The 13364-nt window shown below is 40.6% G+C and overlaps 1 long non-coding RNA gene across 3 annotated transcripts in view; it reads left to right on the forward strand.

Moving 5' to 3' along the window:
• Window positions 1–13364, forward strand: part of LOC110017725 (uncharacterized) — a 105104-nt gene that overhangs the window by 14173 nt on the left and 77567 nt on the right. Inside the window, exon 2 of one of the 3 annotated variants that reach the window (XR_013654134.1) lies at window positions 2939–3003. The exons of the other annotated variants lie outside the window; for them this stretch is intronic. This is a non-coding gene — a long non-coding RNA (uncharacterized LOC110017725). The remainder of the gene's footprint in view (window positions 1–2938; window positions 3004–13364) is intronic. 3 annotated transcript variants of the gene reach the window in all.

The following is a 13364-nucleotide window of genomic DNA, read 5'->3' on the forward strand; positions in this document are numbered from 1 at the left end:
GGTTGGAGCGGTTGGAGGAAAGTGTCAGGAGTGTTGTGTGACAGAAGAGTGCCAGCAAGACTCAAAGGAAAGGTGTACAAGACAGTGGTGAGACCAGCTCTGCTCTATGGGTTAGAGACGGTAGCAGTGAGACAGAGACAAGAGGCTGAGATGGAGGTAGCAGAGATGAAGATGTTGAGGTTCTCCTTAGGAGTGACCAGGTTAGACAGGATAAGGAACGAGTACATCAGAGGGACGGCTCATGTTGCCTGTGTTAGCGACAAAGTCAGAGAAGCCAGACTGAGATGGTTTGGACATGTTCAGAGGAGGGATAGTGGATATATTGGTAGAAGGATGTTGGAGATGGAGCTGCCTGGCAGGAGGGCAAGAGGACGGCCAAAGAGGAGATATATGGATGTCTTAACAGAGGACATGAAGTTGGCTAACGTTAGGGTAGAAGATGTTCATGATAGAGTGAGGTGGAAAAGGATGATTCGCTGTGGCGACCCCTGATGGGAAAAGCCGAAAGAGAAAGAAGAAGATGCTAGCTACGCTAATGTGGCTAAAAGTGCTAGCATAGCGATCAGCATCATCAACTGACTCAGAAAAACACATTACCTAAAATGCTAATTATGCTAACTATGCTAGCTATGCTAATGTGGCTAAAAGTGCTAGCATAGCGATCAGCATCATCAACTGACTCAGAAAAACACATTACCTAAAATGCTAATTATGCTAACTATGCTAGCTATGCTAATGTGGCTAAAAGTGCTAGCATAGCGATCAGCATCATCAACTGACTCAGAAAAACACATTACCTAAAATGCTAATTATGCTAACTATGCTAGCTATGCTAATGTGGCTAAAATTGCTAGCATAGCGATAAGCATCATTTACTGACTCAGAAAAACATATTCCTCCATTGGTGAAAGCTATATGTCATAAGTTGATAAAAAAACGACTTTTTCCAAAATGGCGGCTTTTCTGTTTATTTTATCTCCATAGCAACCATTTTATGTTTTGGTCCACTTCAGAAGACGAACAGATTGACGTCAATTTCGGATAAATCGGTAAAAGTAAACTTTTTGTCGTCCTTAACAACAGTGGTTTTATGCTAACCACGCCCACATTCCTTATATGTCCATGTCTAGTCTTTTTCAATGTATTCTGTTTCAGGCATGAATGCATGCATTCAATTTTCACTGTATTGTATTGAAATGCATGGGAGTTATAACAGTGCGCCACTTTGCTAGCTTGCCACGCACACGCCGTTCAAAATCTACAACTTCTACTTCCAACATTTTTTCCACAGTAGCTTGCCATTGATGCCCAAAAAGTTTCGAGACAATCGATGAAAATTCCAACGACAAGTTTACGTTTGAATCTGGTGGTAAAGGTGTTTTTTATAGAAAATTCAAGATGGCCGCCTTTTCCCGAGGTCAAAGGTCGACGAAACTCCAAAGGTGATTGTAGACTTACGCTAGGGACATGCGAGTCAAATTTCGTGAAAATCGCTCGAAAAAAAGTTCATTTTTCCATATTGTGTAAAAATGCGAAAAACGCAAAATGGCAGATTTTGGCAAAAAATGGCCGCCAAACCGTAGGTCGTGTCGCCATCACGTAATGATTTAAAAACTTTCTTTGGATATACCCGACAAAGTTATCTGGGTTTCGTTAGCCGATTCTTAAAAATAAAATCCGAAAAAATTTTTTTTTGCCGAGTCAGCACTTTTTTTTGCGATCGTTTTTTGTTTACTACGGCCACATTCCTTTATCGATTTTGTCGTATATGACATCGTTTTGTTCAGAGTGGGTCAGGGAATCGCATATTTCAGTTTCGGGCTATTCCGATAAAATATGTGCGAGCTAGCTAAAATGGCGACGGTTGCGAATTCGCCACGCGCACGCGTTTCAAATTCTACAACTTCTAATTCCAACATTTTGTCCACAGTAGCTTGCCATTGATGCCCGAGGAGTTTCAAAAAGATCGAAAAAAATCCCTAGGACGAGTTTTTGTTTGTATCTGTTACTAAATGTGCTTTTTTATGAAAATTCAAGATGGCCGCCCCTTCCCAAGGTCAAAGGTCAACAAAACTTCTTTGGTAGTTGTAGAATCGTGTTTGTGGCATGTGTAGCAAAATTTCGTGAAAATCGCTTGAACAAAAGTGTCGTTTTCCCATATTGTCAAAAAACACGAAAATCGCCATTTCTCTGAGTTCGCCACAAAATGGCCGCCAAGCCGTAGGTCGTGTGGCCATCCCATAATGATTTCATAACTTCTTTGGGATATCTCCAACACGCGTGTTTTGGTTTCGTAACTCTATTTCAAAAAAAAATTTTTTGGCCCCATAAGCGATTTTAGGCCCATTCATTTTTTTTACGGGAACGCTCGCCGTGATGTCATCGTCGTGGGGGGGGGTGACGTTCTCATTGCAGAAAATTCATTTTCAATTTATCCCAGGTGTGTGCCTATTTTGGTGAGTTTTCGGGTATGTGGCGGGGGTCAAATTTGTGATCTACGGATCCGTTAGAAACGGGAAGAATAATAATAATTAAAGCCGCAAGCGGCGATGTATGGCCCGCAGACGCAACCCGCCTTCCACGCAAAACTCTACTCACCAACGCCTACCTCACCGCCCTAACAGCCCATAAATTAAAAGCTAGTCAAGGCTGCATTTGGTTTTTATGCTAACTATGCTAACTCTGCTAATGTGGCAAAAAGTGCTAGCATTGCGATCAGCATCATCAACTGACTCAGAAAAACACATTACCTAAAATGCTAATTATGCTAACTATGCAAGTTATGCTAACATAGCTAAAAGTGCTAGCATAGCGATCAGCATCATCAACTGACTCAGAAAAACACATTCCTCCATTGCTGAGAGCTATATGTCATAAGTTGATAAAAAAACCCACTTTTTCCAAAATGGCGGCTTTTCTGTTGATTTTATCTCCATAGCAACCATTTTGTGTTTTGGTCCCCTTGAGAGGACGAACAGATTGACGTCAGTTTCGGACAAATCGGTAAAAGTAAAATTTTTGTTGTCCTTAGCAACAGGGGTTTTATGCTAACCACGCCCACATTCCTTATATGTCCATATCCAGTGTTTTTCAATGTATTCAGTTTCAGGCATGAATGCATGCATTCAATTTTCACTGTATTGTATTGAAATGCATGGGAGTTATAACAGTGCGCCACTTTGCTAGCTCGCCACGCGCACGCCGTTCAAAATCTACAACTTCTAATTCCAACATTTTTTCCACAGTAGCTTGCCATTGATGCCCAAAAAGTTTCGAGACAATCGATGAAAATTCCAACGACAAGTTTACGTTTGAATCTGGTGGTAAAGGTGTTTTTTATAGAAAATTCAAGATGGCCGCCTTTTCCCGAGGTCAAAGGTCAATGAAACTCCAGAGGTGATTGTAGACTTACGCTACGGACATGCGCGTCAAATTTCGTGAAAATCGCTCGAAAAAAAGTTCATTTTTCCATATTGTGTAAAAACGCGAAAAACTCAAAACGGCAGATTTTGGCACAAAATGGCCGCCAAACCGTAGGTCGGGTCGCCATCACGTAATGATTTCAAAACTTTATTTGGATGTACCCGACAGAGTTATCTGGGTTTCGTTAGCCGATTCTTAAAAATAAAATCCGAAAAAATTTTTTTTTGCCGAGTCAGCACTTTTTTTTGCGACCGTTTTTTGTTTACCACGGCCACATTCCTTTCTTGATTTTGTCGTATGTGACATCGTTTTGTTCAGGGTGGGCCAGGGTATCGCATATTTCAGTTTCAGGCTATTCCGATAAAATATGTGCGAGCTAGCTAAAATGGCGACGGTTGCGAATTCGCCACGCGCACGCCTTTCAAATTCTACAACTTCTAATTCCAACATTTTGTCCACAGTAGCTTGCCATTGATGCCCGACAAGTTTCAAAAAGATCGATAAAAATCCCTAGGACGAGTTTTCGTTTGTATACGTTACTAAAGGTGCTTTTTTAAGAAAATTCAAGATGGCCGCCCCTTCCCAAGGTCAAAGGTCAACGAAACTTCTTTGGTTATTGTAGAATCAGGGTCTTGGCATATGTGCGCAATTTCGTGAAAATCGCTTAAACAAAAGTGTCGTTTTCCCATATTGTGAAAAAACACGAAAATCGCCATTTCTCTGAGTTCGCCACAAAATGGCCGCCAAGCCGTAGGTCGTGTGGCCATCCCATAATGATTTCAAAACTTCTTTGGGATATCTCCAACAGGCGTGTTTTGGTTTCATAGCTCTATTTCGAAATATTTTTTTTTGGCCCCATAAAGAGATTTCGGCCCATTCATTTTTTTTACGGGAACGCTCGCTGTGATGTCATCGATTTCGGGGGGGTGACGTTCTCTTTGCCGAAAATTCATTTTCAATTTATCCCAGGTGTGTGCCAATTTTGGTGAGTTTTCGGGTATGTGGCGGGGGTCAAAATTAAGCTCAAAGACGCCGTTAGAGGACAAGAAGAATAATAATAATAATTAAAGCCGCAAGCGGCGTTGTATGGCCCGCAGACGCAACCCGCCTTCCACGCCCAACTCTACGCACTACCGCGGCCCTCTCCGCCCTCACCGCCCACAAATTAAAAGCTAATCAAGGCTGGATTTGCTCATAATGCTAACTATGCTAACTATGCTAATGTGACTAAAAGTCCTAGCATAGCGATCAGCATAATCAACTCTCTCAGAAAAACACATTTCCTAAAATGCTAATTATGCTAACTATGCTAGCTATGCTAATGTGCCTAAATGAGCTAGCATTGCGATTAGCATCATCAACTGACTCAAAAAAACACATTTCCTAAAATGCTAATTATGCTAACTATGCTAGCTATGCTAATGTGGCTAAAAGTGCTAGCATAGCGATCAGCATCATCAACTGACTCAGAAAAACACATTACCTAAAATGCTAATTATGCTAACTATGCTAACTATGCTAATGTGTCTAAAAGTGCTAGCATAGCAATCAACATCTTCAACTGACTCAGAAAAACACATTACCTAAAATGCTAATTATGCTAACTATGCTAGCTATGCTAACATAGCTAAAAGTGCTAGCATAGCGATCAGCATCATCAACTGACTCAAAAAAACACATTTCCTAAAATGCTAATTATGCTAACTATGCTAGCTATGCTAATGTGGCTAAAATTGCTAGCATAGCGATCAGCATCATCAACTGACTCAGAAAAACACATTCCTCCATTGGTGAGAGTTATATGTCATAAGTTGCTAAAAAGCCTACTTTTTCCAAAATGGCGGCTTTTCTGTTGATTTTATCTCCATAGCAACCATTTTATGTTTTGGTCCCCTCGGGAGGACGAACAGATTGACGTCAGTTTCGGACAAATCGGTAAAAGTAAACTTTTTGTCGTCCTTAGCAACAGTGGTTTTATGCTAACCACGCCCACATTCCTTATATGTCCATATCCAGTGTTTTTCAATGTATTCAGTTTCAGGCATTAATGCATGCATTCAATTTTCACTGTATTGTATTGAAATGCATGGGAGTTATAACAGTGCGCCACTTTGCTAGCTTGCCACGCGCACGCCGTTCAAAATCTACAACTTCTAATTCCAACATTTTTTCCACAGTAGCTTGCCATTGATGCCCAAAAAGTTTTGAGACGATCGAAGAAAATTCCAACGACAAGTTTACGTTTGAATCTGGTGGTTAAGGTGTTTTTTATAGAAAATTCAAGATGGCCGCCTTTTCCCGAGGTCAAAGGTCGACGAAACTCCAAAGGTGATTGTAGACTTACGCTAGGGACATGCGAGTCAAATTTCGTGAAAATCGCTCGAAAAAAAGTTCAATTTTCCATATCGTGTAAAAACGCGAAAAACTCAAAATGGCAGATTTTGGCACAAAATGGCCGCCAAACCGTAGGTCGTGTGGCCATCACGTAATGATTTCAAAACTTTCTTTGGATATACCCGACAAAGTTATCTGGGTTTCGTTAGCCGATTCTTAAAAATAAAATCCGAAAAAATTTTTTTTTGCCGAGTCAGCACTTTTTTTTGCGACGGTTTTTTGTTTACCACGGCCACATTCCTTTATGGATTTTGTCGTATGTGACATCGTTTTGTTCAGTGTGGGCCAGGGTATCGCATATTTCAGTTTCAGGCTATTCCGATAAAATATGTGCGAGCTAGCTAAAATGGCGACGGTTGCGAATTCGCCACGCGCACGCGTTTCAAATTCTACAACTTCTAATTCCAACATTTTGTCCACAGTAGCTTGCCATTGATGCCTGAGAAGTTTCAAAAAGATCGATAAAAATCCCTAGGACGAGTTTTCGTTTGTATACGTTACTAAAGGTGCTTTTTTATGAAAATTCAAGATGGCCGCCCCTTCCCAAGGTCAAAGGTCAACGAAACTTCTTTGGTTATTGTAGAATCAGGGTCTTGGCATGTGTGTGCAATTTCGTGACAATCGCATAAACAAAAGTGTCGTTTTCCCATATTGTCAAAAAACACGAAAATCGCCATTTCTCTGAGTTCGCCACAAAATGGCCGCCAAGCTGTAGGTCGTGTGGCCATCCCATAATGATTTTATAACTTCTTTGGGATATCTCCAACACGCGTGTTTTGGGTTCGTAACTGTATTCCGAAATATTTTTTTTTGGCCCCATAAGCGATTTTCGGCCCATTCATTTTTTTTACGAGAACGCTCGCCGTGATGTCATCGTCGTGGGGGGGTTGACGTTTTCTTTGCCGAAAATTCATTTCACATTTATCCTAGGTGTGTGCCAATTTTGGTGAGTTTTCGGGTATGTGGGGGGGGTCAAATTTGAGCTCAAACTGTCCGTTAGAAACCAGAAGAATAATAATAATAATTAAAGCCGCAAGCGGCGTTGTATGGCCCGCAGACGCAACCCGCCTTCCACGCCCAACTCTATGCACTACCGCGGCCCTCTCCGCCCTCACCGCCCACAAATTAAAAGCTAATCAAGGCTGGATTTGCTCATAATGCTAACTATGCTAACTATGCTAATGTGACTAAAAGTCCTAGCATAGCGATCAGCATAATCAACTCTCTCAGAAAAACACATTTCCTAAAATGCTAATTATGCTAACTATGCTAGCTATGCTAATGTGCCTAAATGAGCTAGCATTGCGATTAGCATCATCAACTGACTCCAAAAAACACATTTCCTAAAATGCTAATTATGCTAACTATACTAGCTATGCTAATGTGGCTAAAAGTGCTAGCATAGCAATCAGCATCATCAACTGACTCAGAAAAACACATTACCTAAAATGCTAATTATGCTAACTATGCTAACTATGCTAATGTGGCTAAAAGTGCTAGCATAGCAATCAGCATCTTCAACTGACTCAGAAAAACACATTACCTAAAATGCTAATTATGCTAACTATGCTAGCTATGCTAACATAGCTAAAAGTGCTAGCATAGCGATCAGCATCATCAACTGACTCAAAAAAACACATTTCCTAAAAGGCTAATTATGCTAACTATGCTAGCTATACTAATGTGGCTAAAATTGCTAGCATAGCGATCAGCATCATCAACTGACTCAGAAAAACACATTCCTCCATTGGTGAGAGTTATATGTCATAAGTTGCTAAAAAGCCCACTTTTTCCAAAATGGCGGCTTTTCTGTTGATTTTATCTCCATAGCAACCATTTTATGTTTTGGTCCCCTCGGGAGGACGAACAGATTGACGTCAGTTTCGGACAAATCGGTAAAAGTAAACTTTTTGTCGTCCTTAGCAACAGTGGTTTTATGCTAACCACGCCCACATTCCTTATATGTCCATATCCAGTGTTTTTCAATGTATTCAGTTTCAGGCATTAATGCATGCATTCAATTTTCACTGTATTGTATTGAAATGCATGGGAGTTATAACAGTGCGCCACTTTGCTAACTTGCCACGCGCACGCCGTTCAAAATCTACAACTTCTAATTCCAACATTTTTTACACAGTAGCTTGCCATTGATGCCCAAAAAGTTTTGAGACGATCGAAGAAAATTCCAACGACAAGTTTACGTTTGAATCTGGTGGTTAAGGTGTTTTTTATAGAAATTCAAGATGGCCGCCTTTTCCCGAGGTCAAAGGTCGACGAAACTCCAAAGGTGATTGTAGACTTACGCTAGGGACATGCGAGTCAAATTTCGTGAAAATCGCTCATAAAAAAGTTCATTTTTCCATATCGTGTAAAAACGCGAAAAACTCAAAATGGCAGATTTTGGCACAAAATGGCCGCCAAACCGTAGGTCGTGTGGCCATCACGTAATGATTTCAAAACTTTGTTTGGATATACCCGACAAAGTTATCTGGGTTTCGTTAGCCGATTCTTAAAAATAAAATCCGAAAAAAATTTTTTTTGCCGAGTCAGCACTTTTTTTTGCGACGGTTTTTTGTTTACCACGGCCACATTCCTTTATTGATTTTGTCGTATGTGACATTGTTTTGTTCAGTGTGGGCCAGGGTATCGCATATTTCAGTTTCAGGCTATTCCGATAAAATATGTGCGAGCTAGCTAAAATGGCGACGGTTGCGAATTCGCCACGCGCACGCGTTTCAAATTCTACAACTTCTAATTCCAACATTTTGTCCACAGTAGCTTGCCATTGATGCCTGAGAAGTTTCAAAAAGATCGATAAAAATCCCTAGGACGAGTTTTCGTTTGTATACGTTACTAAAGGTGCTTTTTTATGAAAATTCAAGATGGCCGCCCCTTCCCAAGGTCAAAGGTCAACAAAACTTCTTTGGTAGTTGTAGAATCGTGTTTGTGGCATGTGTATGAAATTTCGTGAAAATCGCTTTAACAAAAGTGTAGTTTTCCCATATTGTCAAAAAACACGAAAATCGCCATTTCTCTGAGTTCGCCACAAAATGGCCGCCAAGCCGTAGGTCGTGTGGGCATCCCATAATGATTTCATAACTTCTTTGGGATATCTCCAACACGCGTGTTTTGGTTTCGTAACTGTATTTCAAAATTTTTTTTTTTGGCCCCATAAGCGATTTTCGGCCCATTCATTTTTTTTACGGGATCGCTCGCCGTGATGTCATCGACTTCGGGGGGGTGGCGTTCTCTTTGCCAAAAATTCATTTTCAATTTATCCCAGGTGTGTGCCAATTTTGGTGAGTTTTCGGGTATGTGGCGGGGGTCAAAATTAAGCTCAAAGACGCCGTTATAGGACAAGAAGAATAATAATAATTAAAGCCGCAAGCGGCGTTGTATGGCCCGCAGACGCAACCCGCCTTCCACGCCCAACTCTACGCACCACCGCCCTCACCGCCCTCACCGCCCACTTTTGATAATGGCTAGTCAAAACTGCATATGCTAATTATGCTAACTATGCTAGCTATGCTAATGTGGCTAAAAGTGCTAGCATTGCGATCAGCATCATCAACTGACTCAGAAAAACACATTACCTAAAATGCTAATTATGCTAACTATGCTAGCTATGCTAATGTGGCTAAAAGTGCTAGCATAGCGATCAGCATCATCAACTGACTCAGAAAAACACATTACCTAAAATGCTAATTATGCTAACTATGCTAGCTATGCTAATGTGGCTAAGAGTGCTAGCATAGCGATCAGCATCATCAACTGACTCAGAAAAACACATTACCTAAAATGCTAAATATGCTAACTATGCTAGTTATGCTAACATAGCTAAAAGTGCTAGCATAGCGATCCGCATCATCAACTGACTCAGAAAAACACATTCCTCCATTGGTGAGAGTTATATATCATAAGTTGCTAAAAAACCCACTTTTTCAAAAATGGCGGCTTTTCTGTTGATTTTATCTCCATAGCAACCATTTTATGTTTTGGTCCCCTCGGGAGGACGAACAGATTGACGTCAGTTTCGGACAAATCGGTAAAAGTAAACTTTTTGTCGTCCTTAGCAACAGTGGTTTTATGCTTACCACGCCCACATTCCTTATATGTCCATATCCAGTGTTTTTCAATGTAATCTGTTTTAGGCATGAATGCATGCATTCAATTTTCACTGTATTGTATTGAAATGCATGGGAGTTATAACAGTGCGCCACTTTGCTAGCATGCCACGCGCACGCCGTTCAAAATCTACAACTTCTAATTCCAACATTTTTTCCACAGTAGCTTGCCATTGATGCCCAAAAAGTTTCGAGATGATTGATGAAAATTCCAACGACAAGTTTACGTTTGAATCCAGTGGTAAAGGTGTTTTTTATATAAAATTCAAGATGGCCGCCTTTTCCCGAGGTCAAAGGTCGACGAAACTCTAAAGGTGATTGTAGACTTACGCTAGGGACATGCGAGTCAAATTTCGTCAAAATCGCTCGAAAAAAAGTTCATTTTTCCATATTGTGTAAAATCGCGAAAAACTCAAAATGGCAGATTATGGCACAAAATGGCCGCCAAACCGTAGGTCGTGTCGCCATCACGTAATGATTTCAAAACTTTCTTTGGATATACCCGACAAAGTTATCTGGGTTTCGTTAGCCGATTCTTAAAAATAAAATCCGATTTCTTTTTTTTTTTGCCGAGTCAGCACTTTTTTTTGCGATCGTTTTTTGTTTACCACGGCCACATTCCTTTATCGATTTTGTCGTATGTGATATCGTTTTGTTCAGTGTGGGCCAGGGTATCGCATATTTCAGTTTCAGGCTATTCCGATAAAATATGTGCGAGCTAGCTAAAATGGCGACGGTTGCGAATTCGCCACGCGCACGCGTTTCAAAATCTACAACTTCTAATTCCAACATTTTGTCCACAATTGATTGCCATTGATGCCCAAGAAGTTTCAAAAAGATCGATGAAAATTCCTAGGACGAGTTTTCGTTTGAATGCCTTACTAAAGGTGCTTTTTTTTGAAAATTCAAGATGGCCGCCTCTTCCCAAGGTCAAAGGTCAACGAAACTTCTTTGGTAGTAGTAGAATCGTGCTAGTGGCATGTATGTGCAATTTCGTGAAAATCGCTCAAACAAAAGTATCGTTTTCCCATATTGTGAAAAAACACAAAAATCGCCATTTCTCTGAGTTCGCCACAAAATGGCCGCCAAGCCGTAGGTCGTATGGCCATCCCATAATGATTTCATAACTTCTTTGGGATATTTCCAACACGCGTGTTTTGGTTTCGTACCTGTATTTCAAAATATTTTTTTTTGGCCCCATAAGCGATTTTCGGCCCATTCATTTTTTTTACGGGAACGCTCGCCGTGATGTCATCGACTTCGGGGGGTTGACGTTTTCTTTGCCGAAAATTCATTTTCAATTTATCCTAGGTGTGTGCCAATTTTGGTGAGTTTTCGGGTATGTGGCGGGGGTCAAATTTGAGCTCAAAGGCGCAGATAGAAAGCGGAATAATAATAATAATAAAGCCGCAAGCGGCGTTGTATGGCCCGCAGACGCAACCCGCCTTCTACGCCCAACTCTACGCCCCAACGCCCCCCTCACCGCCGTCACCGCCCTCACCGCCCTCACCGCAAAAAATTAAAAGCTATTCAAGGCTGATTTTGCTAATTATGCTAAGTATGCTAATTTGGCTAAAAGTGTTAGCATAGCGATCAGCATCATCAACTAACTCAGAAAAACACATTACCTAAAATGCTAATTATGCTAAATATGCTAGCTATGCTAATGTGGCTAAAAGTGTTAGCATAGCGATCAGCATCATCAACTGACTCAGAAAAACACAGTATCTAAAATGCTAATTATGCTAACTATGCTAGCTATGCTAATGCAGCTAAAAGTGTTAGCATAACGATCAGCATCATCAACTGACTCACAAAAACAAATTACCTAAAATGCTAATTATGCTAACAATGCTAGCTATGCTAATGTGGCTAAAAGTGCTAGCATAGCGATCAGCATCATTAACTGACTCAGAAAAACACATTACCTAAAATGCTAACTATGCTAACTATGCTAGTTATGCTAACATAGCTAAAAGTGCTAGCATAGCGATCAGCATCATCAACTGACTCGGAAAAACACATTACCTAAAATGCTAATTATGCTAACTATGCTAGTTATGCTAACATAGCTAAAAGTGCTAGCATAGCGATCAGCATCATCAACTGACTCGGAAAAACACATTACCTAAAATGCTAATTATGCTAACTATGCTAGCTATGCTAATGTGGCTAAAATTGCTAGCATAGCGAGCAGCATCGTCAACTGACTCAGAAAAACACATTCCTCCATTGGTGAGAGCTATATGCCATAAGTTGATAAAAAAACCCACTTTTCCCAAAATGGCGGCTTTTTGGTTTATTTTATCTCCATAGCAACCATTTTATGTTTTGGTCCCCTCTGGAGGACGAACAGATTGACGTCAGTTTCGGACAAATCGGTAAAAGTAAACTTTTTGTCGTCCTTAGCAACAGTGGTTTCATGCTAGCCACGCCCACATTCCTTATATGTCCATATCCAGTGTTTTTCAATGTATTCAGTTTAAGGCATTATTGCATGCATTCAATTTTCACAGTGGTCCATTAAAAAACATAGGAGTTATAACAGTGCGCCACTTTGCTAGCTCACCACGTGCACGCCGTTCAAAATCTACAACTTCTAATTCCAACATTTTTTTAACAGTAGCTTGCCATTGATGCCCAAAAAGTTTCGAGACGATCGATAAAAATTCCAACGACAAGTTTACGTTTGAATCCAATGGCAAAGGTGTTTTTTATAGAAAATTCAAGATGGCCGCCTTTTACCGAGGTCAAAGGTCGACGAAACTCCAGAGGTAATTGTAGACTTATGCTACGGACATGCGCGTCAAATTTCGTGAAAATCGCTCAAAAAAAAGTTCCTTTTTCCATATTGTGTAAAAACGCGAAAAACTCAAAATGGCCGATTTTGGCACAAAATGGCGGCCAAACCGTAGGTCGTGTCGCCATCACGTAATGATTTCAGAACTTTCTTTGGATATACCCGACAAAGTTATCTGGGTTTCGTTAGCCGATTCTTAAAGATAAAATCCGAAAACTTTTTTTTTTGCCGATTCAGCACTTTTTTTTGCGATCGTTTTTTGTTTACCACGTCCACATTCCTTTATCGATTATGTCGTATATGACATCGTTTTGTTCAGAGTGGGTCAGGGAATCGCATATTTCAGTTTCAGGCTATTCCGATAAAATATGTGCGAGCTAGCTAAAATGGCGACGGTTACGAATTCGCCACGCGCACGCGTTTCAAGTTCTACAACTTCTAATTCCAACATTTTGTCCAGAGTAGCTTGCCATTGATGCCCGAGAAGTTTCAAAAAGATCGATAAAAATCCTTAAGACGAGTTTTCGTTTGTATCTGTTACTAAAGGTGCTTTTTTTGAAAATCCAAGATGGCCGCCCCTTGCCAAGGTCAAAGGTCAACAAAACTTCTTTGGCAGTTGTAGA

Source organism: Oryzias latipes, chromosome 24, assembly GCF_053564925.1.
Source record: "Oryzias latipes strain Hd-rR chromosome 24, Olatipes_Hd-rR_3.1".
Classification (NCBI taxonomy): Eukaryota; Metazoa; Chordata; class Actinopteri; order Beloniformes; family Adrianichthyidae; genus Oryzias; species Oryzias latipes.